The sequence below is a fragment of the Triturus cristatus genome, chromosome 2_1 (genome assembly GCF_964204655.1).
Source record: "Triturus cristatus chromosome 2_1, aTriCri1.1, whole genome shotgun sequence".
Taxonomy (NCBI): Eukaryota; Metazoa; Chordata; class Amphibia; order Caudata; family Salamandridae; genus Triturus; species Triturus cristatus.
The window spans coordinates 367,568,874-367,583,008 of NC_140581.1; positions in this window are offsets into that span (position 1 = coordinate 367,568,874).

Below are 14,135 nucleotides of genomic sequence, written 5' to 3' on the forward strand. Positions count from 1 at the left end.
TCCTGAACCCGATCCAGCGAGGGGAGGCTCCCCGGCCACAACGGAACCCCGTCCCGGGCCTTTGGCCGGGGGGCGGAGCCGGAGACCCCGACCAGGGGCCCGGCCCCTGGACCCAGCCGGGGCTCCCAGGACCGCAGGCACAGAGGAAGCCTCCCCGGGCTCTCCGGACCCCGTCCCGGGCACCCTGCCACGCGGCAGGCCCCGGGACAGACCCGGGGTTGGGGCGGCATCCGGGCCCATCCAGCTGCCGGCTGAGGACCGAGAGGGGTCCCAGAGTACCCTGTCCCTAGTAATCCGGAGGAAGGCTACCCCCCCCTTTCTTGTAACCCGCGCGCTCCGGGTGACGGAGGGGACCCAAGGGGTGAACGCACCCGGCCTCCTGGAGCCCTAGCTGGGATCCGGAGGCGAATGGACCCTCATCGGGACTTCCAGGCCACCCAAGCCGTCTGGCCCCCCTTATAGGAAAGCATTGCGCGCAACCAGATGGCTGAGGGGGAAGGAGCGACCAGATGGCCGGCAACTGAAAGGACTCCCGTCTGCCCGCCCAGAGCCGGGCCATAGCGGTAGGGCTCCCGCCTGCCCACCCACGCAGGGCTCTGGGGGCTCTGCTTCCTGGGGGGCTCGGTGACCCCGGCTAGGCCTCAGGCACTTGGAGGACCACCGGAGCTCTCGGGCCCGAGCGCCCGGGGGAGGACTGCCCGAGGCACAGTGGAGCTCGTCCCGGGCACTCTTCCACGCCGCGTGCTGGAGGAGGGAGCCCCGGACGCCTGGGAGGATGTTGCCCAGGCACAGCCCATCTGGTCCCCGGCAAAGAACCACCAGCCATGGAGGGGTGTTCCGGCATACCCTGCCCCTACTAATCCGGAGGAAGGCTACCCACCTTTCTTGTAACCCTCGCGCTCCGAGTGACGGAGGGGATCCTAGGCGCGTATGCGCCCGACCTCCTGGAGCCCTGACTGGGATCCGGGAGTCAAATGAGCGCTCATCGGGACTTCCAGGCTGGCCCGGCCATCTGGTCGCCCCATTGGAAAGCATTGCACGCGACCAGATGGCCGAGGGGAGAGGTGCAACCAGATGGACGGGACTGAAAGGACTCCTATCTGTCCAACCCCGAGCCTTCGCGCTAGGGTTCCCGCCTGCCCACGCAGGGCTCCGTGGCTGCAGTGCTCGGGGGCTGCAGGGCTCGGGGGCTGCAGGGCTCGGGGGCTGCAGGGCTCCGGGGCTGCAGGGCTGCAGGGCTCCAGGGCTGCAGGGCTCCGGGCCTGCAGGGCTCCGGGGCTGCAGGGCTCCGGGCCTGCAGGGCTCCGGTCCTGCAGGGCTCCAGGGCTCCGGGCTGAAGGGCTCCAGGGCTGCAGGGCTTTGGGGCTGCAGGCCTCGGAGAACGCCCGGGGGACCCATGGAGCCCGTCCTGGGCACTTGCCACGCCGCGGGCTGGAGGAGGGAGCACCGGACGCCCCGGGAAAGTGTCGTCCGGGCTTGGCCCATCTGGTCCCCGCCTGAGAACCGCCATCCCCAGGAGGGGTGTCCCGGCATACCCTGCCCCTACTAATCCGGAGGAAGGCTACCCACCTTTCTTGTAACCCTCGCGCTCCGAGTGACGGAGGGGACCCTAGGCGCGGACGCGCCCGGCCTCCTGGAGCCCTGGCTGGGATCCGCGAGGTGAATGGACCCTCATCGGGACTTCCAGGCTGGCCCGGCCATCTGGTCGCCCCATTGGAAAGCATTGCGCGTGACCAGATTGCCGAGGGGAGAGGTGCAACCAGATGGACGGGACTGAAAGGACTCCCATCTGTCCAACCCGGAGCCTTCGCGCTAGGGTTCCCGCCTGCCCACGCAGGGCTCCGTGGCTGCAGGGCTCGGGGGCTGCAGGGCTACGGGCCTGCAGGGCTCCGGGGCTGCAGGGCTCCGGGGCTGCAGGGCTCCGGGCCTGCAGGGCTCCAGGGCTGCAGGGCTCCGGGCCTGCAGGGCTCCGGGCCTGCAGGGCTCCGGGGCTGCAGGGCTCCGGGCCTGCAGGGCTCCGGGCCTGCAGGGCTCCAGGGCTCCGGGCTGAAGGGCTCCAGGGCTGCAGGGCTCCAGGGCTGCAGGGCTCCGGGCCTGCAGGGCTCCGGGCCTGCAGGACTACGGGCCTGCAGGGCTCCGGGGCTGCAGGGCTCCGGGCCTGCAGGGCTCCGGGGCTGCAGGGCTCCGGGCCTGCAGGGCTCCGGGCCTGCAGGACTCCAGGGCTCCGGGCTGAAGGGCTCCAGGGCTGCAGGGCTCCAGGGCTGCAGGCCTCGGGGGACGCCCGGGGGACCCATGGAGCCCGTCCTGGGCACTTTGCCTCGCCGCGGGCTGGAGGAGGGAGCACCGGACGCCCCGGGGAAGTGTCGTCCGGGCTTGGCCCATCTGGTCCCCGCCTGAGAACCGCCATCCCCGGGAGGGGTGTCCCGGCATACCCTGCCCCTACTAATCCGGAGGATGGCTACCCACCTTTCTTGTAACCCTCGCGCTCCGAGTGACGGAGGGGACCCTAGGGGCGGACGCGCCCGGCCTCCTGGAGCCCTGGCTGGGATCCGCGAGGTGAATGGAGGCCCGGCCATCTGGTCGCCCCATTGGAAAGCATTGCACGCGACCAGATGGCCAAGGGGAGAGGTGCAACCAGATGGACGGGACTGAAAGGACTCCCATCTGTCCAACCCCGAGCCTTCGCGCTAGGGTTCCCGCCTGCCCATGCAGGGCTCCGTGGCTGCAGGGCTCCGGGCCTGCAGGGCTCCGGGGCTGCAGGGCTCCGGGCCTGCAGGGCTCCAGGGCTGCAGGGCTCCGGGCCTGTAGGGCTCCGGGCCTGCAGGGCTCCGGGCCTGCAGGGCTCCAGGGCTCCGGGCTGAAGGGCTCCAGGGCTGCAGGGCTTTGGGGCTGCAGGGCTTTGGGGCTGCAGGCCTCGGGGGACGCCCGGGGGACCCATGGAGCCCGTCCTGGACACTTTGCTTCGCCGCGGGCTGGAGGAGGGAGCACCGGACGCCCGGGGAAGTGTCATCCGGGCTTGGCCCATCTGGTCCCCGCATGAGAACCGCCATCCCCGGGAGGGGTGTCCCGGCATACCCTGCCCCTACTAATCCGGAGGAAGGCTACCCACCTTTCTTGTAACCCTCGCGCTCCGAGTGACGAAGGGGATCCTAGGTGCGGGTGCGCCCGACCTCCTGGAGCCCTGACTGGGATCCGGGACTCAAATGAGCCCTCATCGGGACTTCCAGGCTGGCCCGGACATCTGGTCGCCCCATTGGAAAGCATTGCGTGCGACCAGATGGCCGAGGGAAAGGTGCGACCAGATGGCCGGGACCGAAAGGACTCCCAGCTGCCCACACCGAGCCATAGCGGTAGGGCTCCCGCCTGCCCTTGCAGGGCTCCGGGCTCTGTACCAGGGTCCCTTGTCCCGGGCAGATGGACACTTGGCAGGCCGCAGGACGTGGGATCCCAGGCCCTGACCAAAAATCAGGAGGCCCGGGGCCGGTCCCTGCTTCTCAACGCAGCCAGGCCGGGGAGATCGGGGAGCCTGCCCAAGCACGAGGGACCCCAGTCCCGGGCACACGGTCCCTCAGGTTGTGTGCTCGTTTTCCACAATTTTTTTTCAAAATTCTGCAAAGAGGCATTCCGCAAATTCCGCCCAGCCCTAATATTGAGCCCGATTGGCTCATTGCCCCTTTTAAATTCCTGTCAGTCCAGGTCGGACCCGGCCCACTTAAAGCCCTGCAAATACATCTGGTATAAATTATTCAATCTGGTTCGGAGATATGCATTGCTCGCCTTTTACTATATAAATGTCTGTACTGATTATGTTATTTAAATATCATGACGTTCATTTTTAAGTCTCGCCTGAGCCAGCGCTTTAGCGCTGCCCTGGCGAGAGTTTTAGTAAGCGGGGTTTTGGAAGTGCAAACTAGTGGCTTTTTTCAGGCCTCCAGCTACAGTGCATGTGCGCCGGGCGCGTGCACCATTTGTCAGCCTGCGTGATCACTTTTCCGGCCGCTTTGATGTTCTCAGTGAGCCACGCGGCCACTGAGAACATCAAAGCGGCCGCGAAAGTGTACACCATTTGCCAGCCTGCGTGACTCCCTCCGCCTACCCCCCTCCCTTATTCCACTTCCTGCTTGTTTAAGGAGTTAGCACTGCTAGACTTAACAGCGATGCTCCGTATGTTTCCACTCCCCTCTTTCCTTGCCATCCGCTTTCCCCGAAAGCTGTGTTTCCCAAGATTGCGGCCTCAGGGGCTATTCAGGAACAGCCGTCCACTTCCACTTTGGACACGGTACAGGTTAATGACCGGAGTTGGGCGTACACCGCTGCCCCTAGCTGGCATTCACGAAGAACGGTGCTTGCATTCTCAGGAACGGCACCTGAGAGGCGACAGGACTTCCGCAAGGCCTCCCGAGCCTCTGCGCACTGGGCTGGGCAAACATCACAAAAAGCCTGGCCTTTAACACAGTGACGAACCATCCCACTCAGTGTAAATACGGCCTGAAGTGTTCATGCCCAGCGAAGCTTCATAAATAGAAAAAAAAGTTTCACAGGACCTTTAGCACTGACTCGTTGCATGGAAATAAAATCTAACCCAGCATAAAATGAATAACGTCACCGTCACCGCATCCAGGTCTGCTCTAATCACCGACCTCATCTGGCACCAGGCGCCGAGGGCCCTGATGAAGAGATGCACATTTTTAATAATAATTCAGGCACTGCACATTTGCAGAATATTCACTATGACACTACACAGTCACTTTGCTATTGTTGAACAGAACCGGTGTTGTTTGCTCAGTTCTATAGAAACAACTGTTAAACAACGAAAAAACAAGAAGCTGAAGATCAAGAAAAGACCAATTAGGCATAGATTTTTTGCAAGTAATCGTCATTATTCTTTTCATCATCACAGTCCCATACCAGCCAACTTGAAGAACAAGCATTGGCATAGCCAATAGGTCTCGCCTTTGGGACCTAATAAGTGTTTAGTTATCCAGCACAATATCCTTGGTGCAACAACATCAAGTGTTGCATGGCTAAACACTTATAAGGTCCCAAAGGCGAGACCTATTGGCTATGCCAATGCTTGTTAGATTTTCATGTTTTATCAAGAAAACATGCTTGCATTTGGTAAGAAAAAACAATAAGGTGATGGCTGGAATGCTCAAATTAATCTCAGCCACTGGCAATCGCTCGAGCCGCATGCCAATCCATTGTTTTTTGCCCACCCTGCCACCTCAGTTTAAGTCAAGTCATATGCAAATTAGTCTTGACCCTGCTCCTCTTGGGGACGGTCGAGTCCGAACTGCCACACCTGGTCCTCCCTGAGCTGGAACACAAGCAGCCTAGGACTGGTTTCACCCTAGTTAGGGTTCTTCAGACAGGTATAGTGTGGTTCCAGTGGCACAGTGAGACCGGGACCCACGTCGGAGGAAAGATGGGTTGGAGTGCTACCCTAAACTGTAGCCAGTGGTTAGACTTATTGCACGCAGTCTCCCATCACCTTTTGTGTATTTCATGAATTGGAAAAACTCACTTGATCTTCCAAATATCTGGTTGTATGTTTTTAGTCAAGGTAGGTAAGGGACGACATCACCAGTTGCACAGCCTTTACTTCTTTCACAGAGTCCTCGGTCCCCTATTCTGATCCCCATGCCACCAAATAGAATCTTACACACAGGACAATTAAACATTGTCACCTATAAATTGTAAAATAACTAAATATTACTCCCAACTCACTGGATGTCACAAAGATACGGAGGAGAATGTAATGACCACGGGCACCTACAATGTCTCTCTGCGTTCTAAAAACTGGTAGATGTGTGAATACAACACACTTCAAAGCTTTGAGACGATTTAGTCTGTGTGAATGCACCAATTAAATACATGTCCCGTCCAAAAGCTGTTTTAAGACATATTTGGGATTCTCACATTGACATTTTAGAGACGTGTTCTGTAAGTAGGATGGGTCTAATTCTGAACATTCTAAATATTTTTCTGAAATCTTCAAAACAATGAATTCACGATCTTTTTATGAAAACACCGGAAACAGTTATGAAGGTGTAGGGTATACCTCGCCTTGACAGAAGTTTTACAGCCCTCTGCTCTTGCCTCGCCGCTCTCGCAGTTCTGCTTACTTTCCTTGCAAAGCTGCATTCCAATTCCATAACTACTAAGATGGGAGTACAGTAGACTGATAGGCAAAAATACTTCCGTTCAACTGGAGCAGTGATATACAGCACACAATTCTTCTAATTTTGCAATGAACTTCGGGGAATGATATCTGAAACAGGAGTCTGACTGTAATAAATCATTGCCTTAAGAATGACGATTGAGATATTGTTTTAATTCACTTGTGACGTTCACTGAATGACACAAATCTCTGCGGTGTCCCGTTTGATAAATGTGGAATGATAAATGGCGCTGTGAGAACTCACACCCTCTAGCACAAAGGCCTCAGCACGCGCTGAATTAGAACTTTTTCGACCTTCTTTAAATTAGGTCATTCCCCACCTTTAAGTGGGTAGCAGCCCTGTAAATCGGTTAATCAGTAAATATTAACTAAACATGCTTTCACAACACTTCGACTTCCTATTTTTTTAAAGGTTAGATACTGCTTTAAGAGCACGATGTAGTAAAATCAGATAACTGTGTTTTCAGATGTGCTGTAGTATTTTGCTTGTGAAAGAGGTTTCAACATTTATCTCAGCAATGTCAACAGGAGCGACCTGGACGATTCCTGTCTGACTCCCTGTGAACAGAATGCAGATACGTCCCTTACCTTCGACGTCTCTCTGTTCGCCACCTTCCCTTCCCCCTCCCAGACACACATATTGATCTGCATCTCCCCCGGTTAGAAAGTGACCATCTGCCCCCTCTCCCAATTAAGTAGCCTTTACTTTTTTACCTCGTCTGGCCACTTCAAGCCCGTTCTACGTCACGTGCATTTGAGCAGCAGTGAAGCAGTGGGATAATCAAAGGCAGTCGGCCCTGCGGAGGCACACTGTTATGTGTGTGAAAAAAACGTTTCTTCAGAAAGGGAAATGTCACACCGTGGTGCGAGAAGTAAACAGAGAGAGGTGTGTCTTTAGCGAGATGCTCAGGGGCAATGGAAACAAGCACGCGCGCCTCGCGCTGAAAGGAGGCAGCAGGGGGAGGGGAGAGAGGAGGGGGCCTGCGCCTGTTTACCTTGCGGGAGTGAGCAGGAACCATATGTTTGTAATTAACACATGGTTTGAAAGCTCGCTCCTGCAAGGGAATCGCCAGACATGCATGCGTTGCCATTGGAACCAATGCAAGGCGTGCACGTTTTTGCCCGCAAAGCTATGCCGATGGCTAAAGGTCTTCTTCCTATGCAGCGCATGCACGCTGCGTAGGCGAGACCTTAAAAAAAACAATGATAAGTACCAACATTGTAGTTGCAGCAACTGCAGTGCCCCAATCAAACAAACAACAACACCAACTTACTTGTTAAATCTCAAATCCAAAAGTCCTCAAATCCAATGATAATGATGCAGCAGACACAAAGAGTGATCCTTCCAGGTCAAAATCCAAATGAAAAATGAACAGGAGATGGACAAAGCACTGGTAGGAGCCTGGTGGACAGGAACAGGAAGTTGGAGACTCTGTGGCACTTCCTCCCTCTCCCCCCCAAAAAATGGACTCCTTGCACAAAAAAGGACAGCCAAATGTCAATCTGAGGAGTTTTTCATCCAAATCATCATTTTATAGAAAGTTTTATGCTGCTCGAGATATTCTTCTTTTCCAGATTGAAAATATATGCCGATTTGTTTGCTGCATGGTAGGAAAGTGTTTTTTTGTTGCAGTAACCGCTCCCCACACACTTTTTTCCAGATTTCTGATGCACTTTGACTGAATGTGCCCTGGGCCCCTGCCCATCAGGTTCCCACGGCCTGTGTTCTTTCCCAAAACTGTACCTTTGTTTCCACAATTGGCACACCTCTGGCCCACATATTAGTATCTTGTAAAAAGTATCACTGGTACCAAGGGCCTTGTGACCAGAGAGGGTCTACAAGGGCTGCAGCATGTATTGTGTCACCCTCAGAGACCTCCTAACCTAACACAAACACAATGCCATTGAAGACTGTGTGTTTTGGTGCAGACAACACTTAAGAGTCATACTTACCTCGTTGCTGCATGAGCAATATGCCCATACAGTGTCTGTGTCCATTCATAGATATTGTAAGTGCAGTAGAGTCTTATTGAGTCCATGGGTTGGGAGTTTGTCATTACGAACTCCACAGCTCCATGATCGCTTAGCTGAATGCTAAGACATTTTTAAAAAGGACTCCTTGCACAAAAAAGGACATCCAAATCATCATTTTATAGAAGGTTTTATGCTGCTCGAGATATTCTTCTTCTCCAGATTGAAAATTTTGCGTGTTCGGGATTGCGAGCTTCACCAAACTTTCGCCGGAAGTCTGATGGCGCGTCCAAATGACGTGTTCGCGATCGCACGCTCTCTCTTGCGGTGTTGATGGCGCGGCAAATGACGTGTTCGCGATTGCACACTCTTGCGGTGTCTGATGGCGCGGCGATTGACATGTTCGCGATTGCAAACGCCTGAGGGATCGCGCAGCCGGATACCAACATTTCGTGGTGAACCCGAACGGATAGAAAAAATCTTCGCGAATGCAGGGATCCTGGTAAGTCACTACCGTGCGCGCGAGAACGTATTTTTAAAGCGGGAACAAGAAAATAATTCCGCTATGCCGCAGATCGTGGAGTTTTCGACATTTCCGCGTTCTCCGCGGAACACGAAATTGTCTAAATTCCGCAAGTTCCGTGAGTGGAGCGAAATTTACTGCCCAGGCCTAATTTTAACATTGCGGCGGGGGCTGCTGGGCTGCAGGACCCACCGCAATGGTGACATGCCATGTTGTGCATTGCCATGCACAACGTGGCAGGCACCGTGCGGTACTTGCCACCTTGTGAATGGCAATGTACAGGGTACCATCAGTACCCCCCCCAAGTGCAGCCCCTCACCAACCCAAACCCCCGGGGGCCCGCAATGGGCCCCCAAAGCTAATCCCCGCAAGCCCTTCCATGGCGGATAAAAGGCATGCTAATGCCCTACATCCTATTAGGGATGGCAGTGCCTGCTAGGCACCGCCACCATATTTGTGCCCCAACTCCGCCCGGCCTGCAATCGTACGATTGTTGACCGGCGGAAAAGCGGCGGATGGACTTTTCTTCCGCTGCGTTACCCACCGCCATTGTAATCTGGCGGTGGGTAATTCAGGTTACGATGGCGGGCGGACCGCCACCGCCACCCGCCATTGTAATCAGCCCCACAGAGTCAATAAATGAGATACACACTCGAGAAGAAACTTGAGACCAATTTAGATAAATAACAAGTCTTTTTATACATATTTTAGCATCAAGAACTTGTCAATTGGGTAAGTACTTTTCAAGATATCAATTTTTACAGGTAAGCAAAATTCTAGCACAAATGCGTTTTACGCAGTAATGCTTTCCTGTGGATAAAGAAACATACACTGCACACAGGTATTTGCAATCATATTCCAGGGTTCCCTTTAGGACTTAAGGTGCCAGGGGACCAAGGTCCAAAGTACCACCAGCAGTTCGGGTTTACCTGCCCTGGAGTGTCTGCGTGCAGAGGTGCTGAAGGTTTTGTTGGCCTGTGTGCCAAACTGTTGGCAAAGAGGTGGGGCTCCCAGAAACAAGTTGCAGTGGGTTACTTGGGGACACGTCAGGGAGCTCCCAACAGGAGGATCAGTCCATGAGGCTCCTGGGAGCAAGGGGGGGAGCATAGTCAGTTGTTGTGGACCCGGGCCAGGAAGCTCAGGTGCAGAGAGTTTTGGTTGGCTGAGCCAATGCATCAAAAGCACTTTCGGTTGGACCTGCAGAGGGGGGGCAACACCGGACAGCTGGTCCAATCTCTGTGCTGGCCTCTGCGATTCTGATGTCCCTCATCGGTTAGTTGGTCGTTTTGGGTGTTGATGTCTGGAATAGACTACAAACAGGCTTTGGTTACTGTAAGGGGTCCGGTATCCCGGGTATTGGTACAGGGCAGATCCACTTGGTCCTGGCATCTTCACACTTGGTGGGAAGACAAATCTGACCTCCAGAAGCCCAGTGATCTCCTTCTGGGCAGCTGCTGCATCAGTGGATCCGGTGAACCAGACATTGCAGTCGGTGCCTGCAGGTTGTAGGGAAGTGGCTTCTCCACTTCAAGGGAGATGCTGACGGCTTAGCGAAGGGCTGGAGGCAGTCCAATGCTTTTGGAGGATGCACAGCTACAGGACGAGTCGGGTTATTGTTATTGTCGGGACAACAGTAGTCCACAGTTCTCGCTTCTTCAGCTCATCTTGGTTCTTCTTCTTGTTTTTGGGAAATCTGAGTCCATGGTGTCAGGGGCCACCTACATACTGAAATTAAGGGCATTAAGGGGAGTGAAGGGCAGAAGCCAATGGGCTACTTAACCTTGGGTTCACTATGCCCCCCTATGTGACTACTTCTTGTGGGGAGTGGGCATAACCCTGTTCCAGAATTCCTAATTCCATCAAAATCAAGAAGGTGGAATCCTTCTTTTGTGGGGCACATCAGGTAGCCCACCTTAGGGGTGTGACTGGCCTGGTAATGCACCACCCCAGCATAGCTAATTTACCGCCTGTACTCGTGCCAAATAGGCATCAGAGCAGGCGGTGGCATCTCCCAGTTCTGGGGAAGCGGGGTTGCATATCAAAGGCAGCAGGGGCTTTGAAGTCCCTGGTATTGGTATGCAGATTCACTAGCCATCCTGCTGGAGGAGGTGTGAACACCTTCCTCTGGAGAAGGCATTGTTCCTGGCCTCAGAGAGTGCGGGCTCTCACCTGCGGGGGCCAGACACATGTCTGTGGTGGCAGGCTGGATGGTACCTGTTACCACCTGAATTGCAGATCCCGGGCGTTTGCAGGGGTTGCGGGCAGTCTCCTAGATCATTTCTCTCCTAAGAGGGTTATGACACAGTAAGATGGAATGAATGATGAACTTACCCTCTCCGCTGTTTTATGGGGTGTTCCTTCGCGCCCCTCCCTGTCTGTACCCTGCTCCTTTTCACCTAACACTCGCACTCCTGCGAGAGTACGGCCTTTCCTAGTCACAAGACACGCCCTCATCATATGGCAGACGCAAGCCTATGAGACGAGCGTCTCCCGTCACCAAGGAGCTTGGCTTGTAGGAATTTCCTTCTGGGTCTAGGACGAAGGACCCTTTCAGTGTTCAGGCTCAGAGATGATTGGCAATCAGCCGCGTTCACCCTTCCTTCGCAACGGGAGCCGCAGGAGCGGTTCCTTTGCTAGAAATACCTTCTTTTTCCTTTTCCTTTTCGTTTGGACTAGTGAGTCAGCAACCCACCGCGCTTACAGTTGGGCTTGGAATCTAACGACTGGAGTGGTTGTTCTGCTGCTTTTGTGTGCTCTCTGCAGTTCTGCCGGGCACTATGGGTTTGAGATTGTGAGGACCGCAGGAGTGCCGCATTGGACTCTACACCTTTCCGAGCTCGGCACTCCCGCCGTACTTGTATCTTCTGCCCAGGAGAAACATTGAGAGGTTCCAGCATGGATTTCCTTCTTTGACCCTTCAGGTATGACAGACGTGGTTCCGTCCAGGCATACCGCTTGAGCTTGACAAGCAACCACTCACTACCCCCCCCTCATTCCCTATTGGAGGTCCTGGCAAAGAAACAGGTCTGCATACCAGAGTTGGTGATCATTTTATGTTACTTCTTCAAACCTGTGATCCTTCACCACGCAGTGGGACTTTTTTTTTTTACAAGGTTTATTGGGGGCAGTGGACTGTCCTGTGTACTCTTAGGACTACGGAGTAGTGAGGGTAACTGTTTTCTCCTCTGGGGGAGATACCAAAGACCAGTTGCAGGTGCTGTTTTGGTCATACTCTGGACCTCACCTTGATTCTGCCTCTCTATTACCTAAAAACACACAAGATGATGGACAGAATGTTGCACATTGGCAAAACATTCACCCCAGTCACAGATCTGGGTTTAATCCATCGTTATTTTGCTCACCACGCCACCCCAGTTTAGACCTGGCCATATGCAAATCAGTCTTGACCCTGTGCCTCATGGGAACAGTCCAGCCCGAACTGCCAAGCCATGTCTTCCCTGGACCGGAATCAAGCATCCTAGGACCGGTTTCGGGGTTTCACCCCTCTTCAGCCAGGATAGCTTGACTCCAGTGGCGTAGTGAGCACGGGACCCAGGGTCAAGACTGATTTGCATATGGTTGGGTTCAAACTGGAATGGCATGGTGAGCAAAAAAACGATGGATTTAGGCCCAGATCTCTGTACTGGGGTGAATGTATGACATTGTTCTGCATTCTGTCCATCAACTGTTGTTTTTGCATTTCTCTACTACCTAGGGCACCTATCCCCTATGATTTGCAATAGGGGTAGTCATCTACTCACCCCCTTTACCTACCGTGGATGTTATTTTTGATGGTAAGTAGTTTCCTAATAGAGTAAGAGAGGGAAGGGGGAGGAGGGGGTAATAAGGACTGAAACTGTCTTCTCCTGAATAGTATGGTTTCCCAGTCACTTACCTGTGTCCTGTGTGATTTGTGTTTTCCAGGAAGTAGAGACGCCTGCAGTCTAAAGACGTTGGATCAACCCCCTTCCGTGTCCTGGTCTTTCCAATGGTAGCCTGTAGTCCCACGTGTATGGTATCCCCCTTTCTTCCTTTTCCCCTTGAGACCAATCGCCCGTGCTGCTTGATCAGTGTGGAGGGTCGGTCTGGAGGTGAGAAGGGGGGCTCTCTCCGTTTCCGTGGCCCCTGGCTTTCAGGTTAGTGATATTGCGACAGTATCAGTCAACCAGCACACTAAAAGGCTGGAAGGTTTTATGGGGGCACCTTTAAGGAGATCTATGGGTGCATGTTTTAATAAATCCACTACTGGCATCAGTATGGATTTATTAAGACAAGGTGTTTGATACCAAACACCAGGTGTTTCAGTGAAGCCATCATGTAGCTGGGGAACTCGTAATGACCAGCGTCCAGTACATGTACTTAAGATGGCTTCCCTGTTCACTTGTACTATCTAGCAATTGCACTAGACAACACAGAGGGATATATCCTCATGCAGATATGTCCTCACATGTAATATAATGCACCCTGCTGTAAGGCCTGCTGTAGGGGTGACTTACATAAATCTCATGCAGTGTCTGGGGGCATGGCACACAAGGTGTGTGCCATGTCATATTTTCATATTTGTCTGCACCCTTTCACGCAGCCTGGAAAGGCAATCTGCATGAATTTGGTGGGAGTACTCTAGGGTGGCACAATACATGCTGCAGCCCTTGCCCTGGGTACCAGGGGTCCCATTTACTAGGGACTTACAGAGGTGCAAACGGTTTTGCTAATTGAGGAACAATTGCACATTTGTCTTATATTAGAGAAAAAGCACTAGCAGGCACCCAGTGCACTTCAGTCAAAATTACATTAAATACCAGTCAAAAAGTGGAGGTGACCCTGTCAAAAAGGGGCACTTTCCTACATATACCATGATGGAGTTTGCATCAGTGGATGTGGCGATGGCGAGGTCTTGTGGTGCAGGGTTCGAACTAGCAAAATGTGATATGATATCAGCTTTCCGGCTATTGCTGGTATATCCTATAGATTATACACTCCAGGGGATATTGTTTTGTGGCAGGTTCGGGATGTTAACAAATAACACATTATTTGGATGACTTCTTGTTTGTTGGAGCGGGTGGTTCAGGAGGGTGCAGCAGAGCATTGGAATATTTCAAAATATTGATAGGCAAATTGGGGGTCCCATTGGCCCAGTTAAAAACTGAAGGCCCATTAACTACATTAACTTTCTTGGGTACTGAATTGGATACAGTAGAAATGGAGGCAAGATTGCCACAGAACAAAGTGGCTGAGCTAGTGCAGTTAATGGAAACAGCAGTGGTTGCTAGGAAGATGGGTTGAGAGAAGCACAAAAATTGTTTGGACATTTGAATTTTGGATGTAGGGTGGTGAAAGTGGGATGAGCCTTTTCCAGGAGACTGGGGTTTGTAATGTCGGAAGCTCAGTTACCGCAACATAGAATAAGGATGTCGGCTTGGATGAGTTCCGTTTTGAAAGTGTGGCTGCGTTTTTTAAGCC